Source organism: Actinia tenebrosa, unplaced genomic scaffold (assembly GCF_029948245.1).
Source record: "Actinia tenebrosa isolate PJP-AT-01 unplaced genomic scaffold, QUT_ActTen_1.0 PGA_scaffold5__44_contigs__length_20552954, whole genome shotgun sequence".
Taxonomy (NCBI): Eukaryota; Metazoa; Cnidaria; class Anthozoa; order Actiniaria; family Actiniidae; genus Actinia; species Actinia tenebrosa.
Window position 1 is genome coordinate 9548801 of NW_028292582.1, and position 13274 is coordinate 9562074.

The window sequence follows — 13274 nt, forward strand, 5'->3', positions numbered from 1 at the left end:
ACTGGGACCTCTTGAATAAAACTGACCAATCAGATAACGGTAAATAGACAGAAATTGAACTGATAACAGCGTTAGCCAATCAGATTATCACGTTCTTGTGCTCTCATAATATTGATGCACTATCTGATTGGCTGGTTAAAAAATATTGAACTAAATGTCGCAATATGATTGGTTAATAATACTAGTTTATCAAAGTGTTCCTGGTTGGAGTATCCGCACGGTAAGCAAGCAACCAACTTCTTTATTTTCCAACCTCTTGATTTAGTGACCAGTTGTCAAAGTCCCAAAGATGGTCTTTGTCCTAATTCATACCTCTATTAAGTGACCAACCTCTATTTAGAGACCAGTTGTCAAAGTCCCAAAGAGGGTTTTTGCACTAATTTATACCTCTATTAAGCGACCAACCTCTATTTAGAGACCAGTTGTCAAAGTCCCAAAGATGGTCTTTGTCCTAATTCATACCTCTATTAAGCGACCAACCTCTATTTAGTGACCAGTTGTCAAAGTCCCAAAGAGGGTTTTTGCACTAATTCATACCTCTATTAAGCGACCAACCTCTATTTAGTGACCAGTTGTCAAAGTCCCAAAGAGGGTTTTTGCACTACTCGTTACCTGCATTAAGCGACCTACCTCTGTTTAGCGGCCAGTTGTCAAAGTCCCAAAGAGGGTTTTTGCACTAATTTATACCTCTATTAAGCGACCAACCTCTATTTAGTGACCAGTTGTCAAAGTCCCAAAGAGGGTTTTTGCACTAATTTATACCTCTATTAAGCGACCAACCTCTATTTAGAGACCAGTTGTCAAAGCCCCAAAGATGGTCTTTGTCCTAATTCATACCTCTATTAAGCGACCAACCTCTATTTAGTGACCAGTTGTCAAAGTCCCAAAGAGGGTTTTTGCACTAATTCATACCTCTATTAAGCGACCAACCTCTATTTAGTGACCAGTTGTCAAAGTCCCAAAGAGGGTTTTTGCACTACTCGTTACCTGCATTAAGCGACCTACCTCTGTTTAGCGGCCAGTTGTCAAAGTCCCAAAGAGGGTTTTTGCACTAATTTATACCTCTATTAAGCGACCAACCTCTATTTAGTGACCAGTTGTCAAAGTCCCAAAGAGGGTTTTTGCACTAATTTATACCTCTATTAAGCGACCAACCTCTATTTAGAGACCAGTTGTCAAAGTCCCAAAGAGGGTTTTTGCACTAATTTATACCTCTATTAAGTGACCAACCTCTATTTAGTGACCAGTTGTCAAAGTCCCAAAGAGGGTTTTTGCACTAATTTATACCTCTATTAAGCGATCAACCTCTATTTAGTGACCAGTTGTCAAAGTCCCAAAGAGGGTTTTTGCACTAATTTATACCTCTATTAAGTGACCAACCTCTATTTAGTGACCAGTTGTCAAAGTCCCAAAGAGGGTTTTTGCACTAATTTATACCTCTATTAAGCGATCAACCTCTATTTAGAGACCAGTTGTCAAAGTCCCAAAGAGGGTTTTTGCACTAATTTATACCTCTATTAAGTGACCAACCTCTATTTAGTGACCAGTTGTCAAAGTCCCAAAGAGGGTTTTTGCACTAATTTATACCTCTATTAAGCGATCAACCTCTATTTAGTGACCAGTTGTCAAAGTCCCAAAGAGGGTTTTTGCACTAATTTATACCTCTATTAAGCGATCAACCTCTATTTAGTGACCAGTTGTCAAAGTCCCAAAGAGGGTTTTTGCACTAATTTATACCTCTATTAAGCGACCAACCTCTATTTAGTGACCAGTTGTCAAAGTCCCAAAGAGGGTTTTTGCACTAATTTATACCTCTATTAAGCGATCAACCTCTATTTAGTGACCAGTTGTCAAAGTCCCAAAGAGGGTTTTTGCACTAATTTATACCTCTATTAAGCGATCAACCTCTATTTAGTGACCAGTTGTCAAAGTCCCAAAGAGGGTTTTTGCACTAATTTATACCTCTATTAAGCGACCAACCTCTATTTAGTGACCAGTTGTCAAAGTCCCAAAGAGGGTTTTTGCACTAATTTATACCTCTATTAAGCGACCAACCTCTATTTAGTGACCAGTTGTCAAAGTCCCAAAGAGGGTTTTTGCACTAATTTATACCTCTATTAAGTGACCAACCTCTATTTAGTGACCAGTTGTCAAAGTCCCAAAGAGGGTTTTTGCACTAATTTATACCTCTATTAAGTGACCAACCTCTATTTAGAGACCAGTTGTCAAAGTCCCAAAGAGGGTTTTTGCACTAATTTATACCTCTATTAAGCGACCAACCTCTATTTAGTGACCAGTTGTCAAAGTCCCAAAGAGGGTTTTTGCACTAATTTATACCTCTATTAAGTGACCAACCTCTATTTAGTGACCAGTTGTCAAAGTCCCAAAGATGGTCTTTGTCCTAATTCATACCTCTATTAAGTGGCCAACTAGTATATTGCAGTAATTTACACCTAATCCAAAAAACGTTGTCATAAGTTGGATCTTTGAATAAACTTTTCTTCTATCGCTTTTCGCCTATCTCCTATTGCCTATTGCCTTTGGCGATAATAACGTTTTGTTAAAATTAGGTTTATACCTCTTTTAAGCGACCAACATCTATTTAATGACCAATATTTTGCAGTTATTTATACCTCTATTTTATGACCAGTTATCAAAGTCCCAAAGGGTTGCCGCTTTATGAAGGTTCAACTGAGCTAGTATCTTAACTCTAATGTTTATTTCAGGACCATATCCATCCTGGAGTCATGCAGTCAGAACACGGACATGCAAACCTTCTATGCAACGCTGTGGTCTTGTATTCTGTCAACTGCGAGTATTCGTCTGTCTGCTGTAACCTTTATAATGTCTCGACTGAACAAAAAGACAGCTGTCAATCATGAGAATATTCTTGGAGATGATATTCCAATGACGGTAGGTTATAAGTGCTTTTCGGCCTCGGGAATCAAGGGTGGTGTAGGAGTAGTGCACTCGCCTCTCACTTCTAGGTATTGCGTTCGATATCTAGAATCGGAATCACTTGTGAGTAGAGTTTGTTAGGATTATACGGGTTCTCTGGTTTTCCTGGCTTAGATTAGCCCAGAGGTTGTTTCAGGGTTCAATCTGTGAGTTAGCCATGCCCTGACTTAGATCAGCCCAGAGGTTGTTTCAGGGTTCAATCTGTGAGTTAGCCATGCCCTGACTTAGATCAGCCCAGAGGTTGTTTCAGGGTTTGATCTGCGAGTTAGCCGTGCCCTGACTTAGATCAGCCCAGAGGTTGTTTCAGGGTTCAATCTGTGAGTTAGCCGTGCCCTGACTTAGATCAGCCCAGAGGTTGTTTCAGGGTTCAATCTGTGAGTTAGCCATGCCCTGACTTAGATCAGCCCAGAGGTTGTTTCAGGGTTCAATCTGTGAGTTAGCCTTGCCCTGACTTAGATCAGCCCAGAGGTTGTTTCAGGGTTTGATCTGTGAGTTAGCCATGCCCTGACTTAGATCAGCCCAGAGGTTGTTTTAGGGTTCAATCTGTGAGTTAGCCATGCCATGACTTAGATCAGCCCAGAGGTTGTTTTAGGGTTCAATCTGTGAGTTAGCCATGCCATGACATAGAAGGGTTTAATGATGATGAAAGATGAAATGAATGTTGAATTTTAGATTTCGGCTTCCAAAGGACTCTCGTTATAATTAATCGCGAAGACTCGAGCTTCAATCCCCTCTGCAGCATTCAATATTTTCAAAATATCATTTTCTTTCTAATTTCCAGGTTCAGTCAATTTGCGTGGCTTTAGCAGATCCCAACGTCTTAGTACAGCGATGTCTTCTCGACTTTGTCTTACTCTTCTTGCCAATGAACAAGGCTACGCGCATCTCACCATCCGAAAAAACAAAACTTGCCGCATCTGGTCTTGGAGTTCTCTTACGCCGAGATATGTCCTTGAATAGGAGACTTTATTCATGGCTTCTAGGCCCTGAAAACGAAGAGACCCCAACAAACGATAGTTTGTCAAGCGTTGAGGAGATTACGGAGAGTTTTAGAGAGACTTATTTTTCGCTTCATTCAAAATCGTCGACGGTCGAGGCCCTTCGGTTGTTGTTCAAGTGTCACTACAGTTCGAACGTCATTGTGAATCCTATAAGTGGTTCTAAAAGGATGCATAAAAACGAAGCACTTTGGCCATTTCGAATTCTTATAAGTCTTCTAGATAGGCCAGAAATTGGGAATACGGTGCTAGAAGAAGTTCTTATCGAAGCGTTCAGGGTTCTGTATTATCGATGTAAAGAAACAACGGATAAATCTGACGAGCTAGAGCGAAGGGACTCGTCTGAAAGTTTCGACCCAGAGGAGGAAAGCGAAGAAGACGCTACAAATAAGTCCAAAATGACTGACGAATTGATTAAGACAGCCAATTTACTTTTTAACGCCTTTGAGCCTTATTTCATGTGGGATTACGTCTGTAAGCTGCTGTCAGCGAGTAAGATGAGCGAAGAACAAACGAAAGAAAAAGAGTTAGAAAAGACAGGAGGGGAAAATGAAAAAGAGACCAAGAAAGAGGAATCCAAGATTCCTTCAACGACGTTTTCAGAAGTTCTTCACTTGACCGACATGTTGCTCGACATTGTGGCATTGGTATGTATTGTATGAACGATGCGAAGCAACAGAAACAAGTGGGAAAACTCGTAGCTTTTTTTTTTACAGGAATCGGATGTCGAGACGCAGACCGAACATTGGCCGAGGTTGCTACGTCACGTTACTAGGGAGATGACGTCACGGTGTCAATCAATGGGCTTGGTCGAGATCCGCGAAGGCATCTGTCTGTGTTCGAAGCTTCTTTCCCGGGTTATGCCTTCTATGAAGCCGGTTGAACGAAGAACCCAGACGTCGATGTCTGTTGCTGGGAGCGTCGCTTCGGACAAAGCCGAAGGGAGGTATGACGGTAACCATGGTAACAACGGTAACCACGGTTACCAAAGCAAGCATAGTAACCATAGCAACCGATATGAGTCTCATCCACCATGCAACACATACAAACAGCTCACATCGTCAAGTGACTCTTCGTCTGTGTCTAAGACTGACGATTCAATATACGATTCAATTTTTAGGGACGAGTCGTTTAGCTCTTCAACCGAAACAGGTAGCTCCCCTACGCGGGAAACTTCCGAAGGACAGCTGGTTCATGTGGCGAGGATCTCCACAGCAGAAGACGGGTGGAGTGTGGTAGACCTTAGGAAACGGTTAGAGACCGGAGCCAGTGGCGCCGGTGATGAGCGGTCCTATGATGAGAGCGAATCAACCGAAACAGATGAAGATGATGAAACCATTGATGTCAAAGATATCTTAAAAGCAGAACAAAAAGCACTGAAGAAAGAAAGGTCGGAAGAAAATAAAAATAATAGCGAAAAAGAAGAGGTTGATAAGGATGATTACGAGGAATGGATGGAATGCCAAGAATCTATTGACGTCACTCAAGATTGCGTGACGAAAGAAGAGCGCGTTATACGAGTGGAAAGCGGTATAAATAAAGGGCCATTCGATGATCAAGCTTCAACACCAGGTTCTCCAAATCGCTCTTTTCAACCTTCGGTCATACAATCTTGCATTGACTATTTTCAGTCCTTCTTCTATGAGTTTGTCAACAACAGAATCATCTTGCCCTCAAAAAATGTGGCAGAATTTCAACGAACGATTTTATCAAATTCAGGATATGTTCTAGATGAGCTTTTGGGCTTAGATAAGTGCTCAGACAATCGGGAATTAGCGACGAAGGAGAAAAAGGAAAGCTCTGACTTGGATAAAGACGAGGAAGAGAAACGATTGAATAAGCGTTTGCCATGGGAGCAGGAGAGTTCTTTGCTGTGTGCAGAAGCGTTTGCAGCAGCCTGTAGATTGTTGGTGGAGTTGTCGTGTTTTCCTGTGTATTGTACTAATGATTTGGTGGCAGAGGACCAAGCTGATGGTGAGCGGTGTTTGTGTAAAACGTTTTTTAGAAAACACTATAAATGCTGTACAAAGAAATGTGTAGTTGAGTGGCAAGTCTTGCCACACGACTATACATTTCGTTGTAAATTATACCGCTTTCAAAACAATTTTACTCCCAAAATATTAGACATATTACTCTCAAATTTTCAGTAGTTACGAACTAAGACATTCTCTTTCGATTTCTGGAGTCGGTTTGGTTGTAGCTTGAAATTTTTGTTATGCTAATGAGGAAAAAACGTAAATAACGATCGGTCTATTGGGGAAGGATTGGGTCCAAGGGTTCTATGAATGTGAGCGCCACTTGTTTACCCTCACACCCAGCCACTTAACCATCCAACCATCCATTAACTCATTCCCTTGCCCACTTACTCTACTCATCTCCCAATCCACCCAACTACCAACGCACTTACCCACCCAACCATCAATGCACCCAACCATTCGGTCACACACTTATCCATGCACCCACCCAACCAATCATCCAGCCATTCCCTTGCCAACTACCAACTTACTTACAAAACCAACCAATCATTTACTCACCAATTTATCCATGTCCATTCCCTGAAATTAATTTATTCATACATTCACTCACCTAAGTCTGTCTGCGCGTTGGAGCCTTATTGTAGTTAATAGAGAGTTTTAGATTTACGTTCACGGCAAACGTGAAACGTCAGTTGGCCAGTAAAAAATTCTTTTAAATTACTGAAAAAGAATCGCAAAAAAGTCCAAGTAGTAGAAAAACAAAAGAGTATTTGCGCTTGGTGAGAAGGTTTGTAAAAGGTAAAGTAAAATACACGAAAACTATGAAACGTGGTTACGTTTGCCGTTTGCGGGGAGAAAAAAAGGTAAATCTAAATCTAACTCTCTAATCTCTTTATTTCAACGTTTTGTTCGTTCCAGCTTCATGGAATTCTAACCAATTTTTTTCCTCCAATTTTGAAACGTTAGGCAAAACTGACTCCCAATTACCAGAATGGCTCCAAGCTCTCATCGTGTGCTGTTTTAGAGTCAGTGATTTTGATATCCAGAGCTCAGCCGTGGGTACCTTGTTAGATCTACTGAACTTAACAATGTCAGTCAGTCCTATATCTGGAGAAGAGAGACCTAAGACGACGGTTGTAGTTGTGGTCATACCTATGATATCGCATGTGAACCTGAACAGTATAGAAAAAGTCTTGTGTTTATAATGTAAGTAATATGAACATTATGATGGTGATTGTGCTATACTCTTGTCTCTTCTCCTCGACCCTATTTCCTTTCCTTACCCCTTCTTTCCCTCTTCTGTGCTGTGCTGTGCCGTGCTGTGCCGTGCTGTGCCGTGCCGTGCTGTGCCGTGCCGTGCTGTGCTGTGATCTGCTGTGCTGTGATCTGCTGTGCTGTGATCTGCTGTGCTGTGCTGTGATCTGCTATCCTGTGCTGTGTTCTGCTGTCCTGTGCTGTGCTGTGCTGTGCTGTGCTGTGCTGTGCTGTGCTGTGCTGTGATCTTCTATGCTGTGTTGTGATCTTCTATGCTGGTACTTTGATCCACTGTGATGTGCTGTGCTGTGAGCTGCTATACTGTGCTGTGATCCACTGTGATGTGCTGTGCTGTGCTGTCCTCTTATCTCCTTTCCTTTTTTCTCCTCTGCTCTGCTCTTCACTCCTCTCTTCTGATTTTCATTCTTTTATCCCATAGGTTATTGCGGAGAGTTTGTGGAGCAGATTGAAGCAGAACTCGTCACGCTATCATCAACGTATCGTCGAACTGTTCCTCCAGCTTCACAGTTTAACACCGCGACCATCTCTGTGTGAGAATGTCATTACTAACTCACTGATTGACCGCGTACAGGTAACCATAATACTCATAAAGAAATAGAAAACGCCCTTGCGGGCTGTGTGCATTTATAAAGCATGCAATACAGGGATGGAAGACGCTATTCACCCGGTACTTCATACCGTTTGATTGGAACATGTTTCGAGAGATTTTACTCTCACCGTCAGCAATACTGATTGCCAGCACTGATGTATGTAATCGTGTCTTGACAAATAAGTATAACAAAAAGCCTTCCTTTCGTCGTCCCCCTCCCTCCCCCTGCCCCCCACCCCCACCTCCGAAAACACGGCTCTTTTCTCAGGCCGAGGTAAAAAAAGTTTGAAGCTCTGTATTGAACGATTTGTGTATAGGAAAGCCGTTTAGATGGCCACTGGAAGTTTGCAGTATTCTGGCACGCAGCCCGAAATGTAGTTATCCAAGACTCTGGCCGAACGTCGAGGCTTGGCGATGTTCGACCTTTAGACAGGTAAGAACAAACGCAGCGTGTTGATTTAGATCGTGCGGTCATTCAAAGGTTCCCCCTCAGACAATAGCGAGCCAATCACCGTTGCGCAGTTTTGCCAGTGGAATAGCCCACTTCCGAGATATCCTTCGCTTGTCATGCACAAAGGTTTCAGTATGAGGCTACGTGCTAATTAAATGTTATTCTTACCGCCTGTCACGAATGACTAAGCATTTAGCACGTAGCCTCATACTGAAACCTTTGTGCGTGACAAGCGAAGCATATCTCGGAAGTGGGCTATTAAGATATTGTCCACGTGTATCAGATCACGTGTTATTCCCAGTAGGTGAAATATATTGTTTAATGGTTGTGCAGGTGAGAAGACACGCTGATATGGACACAACGGAACAGAAACTCTTATTCTCGGAGAGAATGACATGTGGTCTGAAATGGGACAATCTACTCCCATGTCATGTAATGGAATGTAAACTAGACGATTTATTTACCTTTTGTTAAACATGTTCACAGAGCCTTGTTATATGTTGTGACCCTACTCCCCCCAGCTAATCCCCCCTTACCCGCCCCACCTCGCATGTACCTCTCACACCTTCCCCTCCCCTCCCCACCCCCCCCCCCTCCTCTCACTCCCCCTCTCTTTGATTTATGCACACTACACACCCACACGTCGCCCCTCAAGCTAACCACCTTTGCCATCAATTCCCCCCCCTAATCCCCACCTCTCACCCCCAACCCTACCATCTCCCCCAATACCCAACCTCTCTGCATTCTTCCCCCCGTCTCCATAAACAAAACCTCCTCTCCCCCTACACACCACCCCCCCCCCCTTTCCTCTTCTACAATCCATTCCACAACATTACACCCTTTACCACTCTCCTTTTCGCCCCCCCTAGACCCCTCTCAAATCACCTTCCCATCCGCTCCCCCCCCCCCACCTCAACCCACTCCCCGCCCTTCCTACACCCCGTAACATCCACTTCCTTATTCCTTTCCCCAAAATGTCACCCCCCCAACACCTCACCCTTCACCCCCCCCTACATATCCCGCCCCCCCATTGAAAATTCTCCCCGAACAAACCACCTCTCCCGCACCCCCACCTCACAACAACTGAAACCCCCAAAGAAACACCACACTTACCCCTTTTCTCTCCACAACTAAACTCCCTCACAACACTCACAAATCATCAAATTCTTCCCCCACTTCTCTCCTAATTCCGTAATTAAAGGCACATTCACATCTCTCTCACCCTCTATTTTCAACAGAGCATTTTAACATCCTCCCACGCATCCTTCTACATCTTATCCCGCCAATAAACTAACACCTGCCCCTCTCTCCCAACCCTTAACCAACTACTTATACTCCTAAACCTCACAAACTCTTATCTTCCCCCCCACTTCCCCATCAATGATTACCAATATGACCAACTGCCAACCTCATCCCCAATTCAACACCCCCATCTACTTCTCCAACCATTTCCCCTCAGGTCTCATGCACTTTTTATCCCCCCCCCTCCATAACATACAGCCCCCCCGCCCCCGTATGTAGCTCTCTATAACCCTACTACCCATTATACACTATTTCCTCACCCCCTCTCGCTCAATTTTCTTTTTATCCCATTCCCCCCTCCTCCCCCCCCCCTCCGACCCCCTGAACTTTCCCCTGCCCCTCATCCCTTTCATGCTTATATTACAGAACCCCCCCCTCCTCCCAAACACCCCCCCCCTTATATAAACCCCAATCCAACTCCCCTTCCTGTCTTCCTTTACCCCCCAACCTTCCCCACTATCCTTACATCCTCGAAAATTGCAACTTCGCTCCTCCTTTCCTTTGCCTCCTACATACCCCTTGCTTAACGTATAAATAACACCCCACCTCGCCTACCCCTCACCCAATGTCAACATTTCCCCCATCTTTCCCTCCTCCTTATATCCAATTTAAGAACAAGATCTCCCACCTCACCCAAGGGAGACAAAAGCCTCGAAAGTGATGATCCTGAAGATAAGGTATGTCTTCGTCAACAAGCCTCATCGATAAACCCATCAGTAGTATAATATTATATAAAAATTGGTCGCCCCAATCACCGATTTCCCCCTAGATTGTATAGTGGTGTACGTGTGTTATGCGTCACCTCAAAATATGGAACACTGGAGTTGAATTGTCGTACAAAGTACAGTTTTGTCATTAGAATTCGTTGTTTGACAGCACGTGGTTATCAGGTTTCACCACCTTTTGGAGAAGATATAAATGAGATTTTTTAAGACTCTCATTAATCAACGGCTTCACATCTTCACTCTAGGGCCGTAATGATTTACCTTTTCAGAACATGTGTCATTCCTAGAGCATCATACTTGTTTAAGGGTATTGTATGAAAAGACGCATGAATATGATAAATAAAATCGAACAAAGAAGTCTTATGATCAAAGAATGGACACGTGGGTTCTTGAAACTGAACTAGCCAAACATAACGCAAAAGGTTTAAAGGGTTATAGACCTCGCTTCGGGAGTATTTTGTCCTATTTCAGACACGTGTCATCCGACTAGGAGTATCCTTCCTTGTAACGTTTGCCGCTCGTTTGCGCATGAGAAGACACTATGAATGGGATTACAACTCAAACAAAGGATCTTCAATTTCAAGAGAATGACACGTGGAGTCTGAAAATGGGACAACAGTACACCCCAAGCCGAGGAGGCAATTGTGAACTTCCCAACGTTTTGATACCCCAAAAATGACTCGCCAGAGAAGAGAACTAGGTTAAAGGGTATTATCTTTTGCTAGGGTTCTTACAAGCAGTGGAGCAGCGCATGCGCTCCAGCATGGGTGATCTGGCACCGCTGTCGATCTCTATTGGTCTCTTACTCCTTCATTTCCAGCAACAACTAGCTTATCAATACACCACGCGTTGATTAAGGAGAAAAAGTAAAAACTGAAGGACATATGAAGGTAAGTTACAGGGGTCCTTTAACCTTGAGGACCGTTCGAAATTTCCGCTTGGGTAGCATGTTGGTCTTAATTTTCCTTCATGATTGATACCCAATAAAAGTTTTGTAAAATTACGTCCTCGTGACTCGTCCCTGTTTTCATTGCCATCGTTTTTATGCTAACATTTCCTGTTTCAGTCCTCTTCCTAGTCTCTGCTCTTGATCTTGCTCTGGTCTTGCTTTGCTCTTTGCTCTGCGGGGGGCTCTTTTTGCTCTGCTCTCTCTTGCTATTTCTCTGGCTCTTGCTCTGCGAATGATCTATGATAGTGCTTCTTGCTCTTGCTCGTTGCTCTTGCTCTTGCTCTTGTCTTCCTATTACTCTTGCTTTTCACTCTGGGCTCTGGCTCTTGCTCTTCCCCCTCTTCCTCGTGTCTGCCTCTTGCTCTTGCTCTTGCCTCTTGCTCTTGCTTTCCCCTTGTCTTCCTCTTCCTCCAATCTCCCTCTTCCTTGTCTGTGTACTTGTGTTCAGTGTACCCTCGTCCTCATCCTCGGTCCTATCTAGTTAATCTGTTCTTTACAGACGATCGTTTTAAGAAAACTGAAAGTCGACAGGAGCTACTCCCCATAGATCGCCTCTCGAAGCTGGGTATTAGTGGGCGTGAGATGATACGAAACATAAGATTACGTGAGAAAGAGGAGGAAGAGATTCAGAAGCACAGGGAGAAACGATGCAGTCTTGAGTAAGTGAGACCAAATATTTTTTTTTTGTCAAAACACCAAAAATACCAATCGGGTTCCTTGAATTACGGAGTAATACCTTATTCAAATGCCCTATTTCACTAGACGCCATGCTTGTTTATGTGGGGCGATTTAGAATCGCAAATCCAATAGAAAATTCACAAAATTTGCTCTAGCGAAAACAGTTATCTAAAATGGCCTGGTTTTAGATAATATGTGTTTATATGACTAAAAAATATTCTGAGCTGTTTGCTGGCTATTCTACTTCTCTTAGTGGAGTGGATGATTGACCCCCTCCAACGACCATGATATCCTTTTGCGTTTATTAAAACTAGAATTGTTTGATGGACGTCATTAAGAAATAGGTCAATTTAGGAAAAGTTACGATGGAAAATAAAACTTAAAAGTTCCTTTATTTGACCTTTCAACATGGCGGCCATCACGTGACACAATTTTTTTTTTAATTTGAGGAAAAAAAGGATCCAACGACCATTAGGCAAAACAGCGAAAACAGGAATTAATGTCACCCAAACGCTGCAAATCAAGTTCAGGTCAAGCCCGAATCCCATATCACTAGATCAACAACAAAAGCGGGAAAGATGATCATGACAGCAGGCTCACGCTTTAAGCGTTTAATACGTTGTGGCTCAATAATACGGAGAGCCTCAGATTCGTTGGTTTTGTCTGCAGAATCTTGTAGTGGCAGTGTCTTCAATACCCCGCATAAGGATAAGATTTAAAGAGTTATGGCGAGACATCGGAAGAGTCGGTGCTAGGGAAAGGGTTTTTATGACCGTTGCGTTTGATAAAACGTATAGTCTAATGGTGAGTAGTGAGTAGTATAAGAAATTAAATCGCGTCTCATCTAATTCATCAATCATTCCTATTTCTCCCAACCAATCCAATTTCATCCAATCAAACCATCATAATTCCACTTTCAACCCATATATTCAAGCAAACCCAATCCAATATAATTCCAATGCAATACATCGTCAGTTGTACAAGACATCAATCATAAATCACTAAATTTTACCTCCATCACATCCATAACTCCATCTCTTTCAGTTGTTTAATCTGCAGTATTTCCTTTCTTATTTTACTATGTATTGTTCATGATTGCAATGCCTTTATTCCTTTTTTTTTTATTATACATCCCATTCGCCTGTTGAATTCTTTAGAATTGTTATCATATCTACTGCTCATTTCTTCATAAGATATTCGCCACTGTTCTATTTGGGTCCAGGAAAGCAAAAGCTTCAATACGTCTTGTTTGCTGGTTGGAACATTACCTCGACCAAACACCAGCAAATACCTGGAAATCCTCAATCTCAGTCGCCGCTTACTTCATTCGAAGTGAATTATGAGACACCTTAAAAATGGAATTGATGTAGAGC

At 42.8% G+C, this 13274-nt stretch overlaps 1 protein-coding gene and 1 long non-coding RNA gene across 2 annotated transcripts in view; both read left to right on the forward strand.

Annotated features, from left to right (window-relative positions):
- Positions 1-13274, forward strand: part of LOC116289738 (uncharacterized) — a 147410-nt gene that overhangs the window by 123147 nt on the left and 10989 nt on the right. The gene's annotated exons all lie outside the window — the stretch shown is intronic.
- LOC148906502 (uncharacterized) lies at positions 7119-8223 on the forward strand. Its single transcript, XR_016121430.1, has 3 exons — positions 7119-7138; positions 7626-7778; positions 8114-8223. It is a non-coding gene; the product is annotated as an uncharacterized LOC148906502 (long non-coding RNA).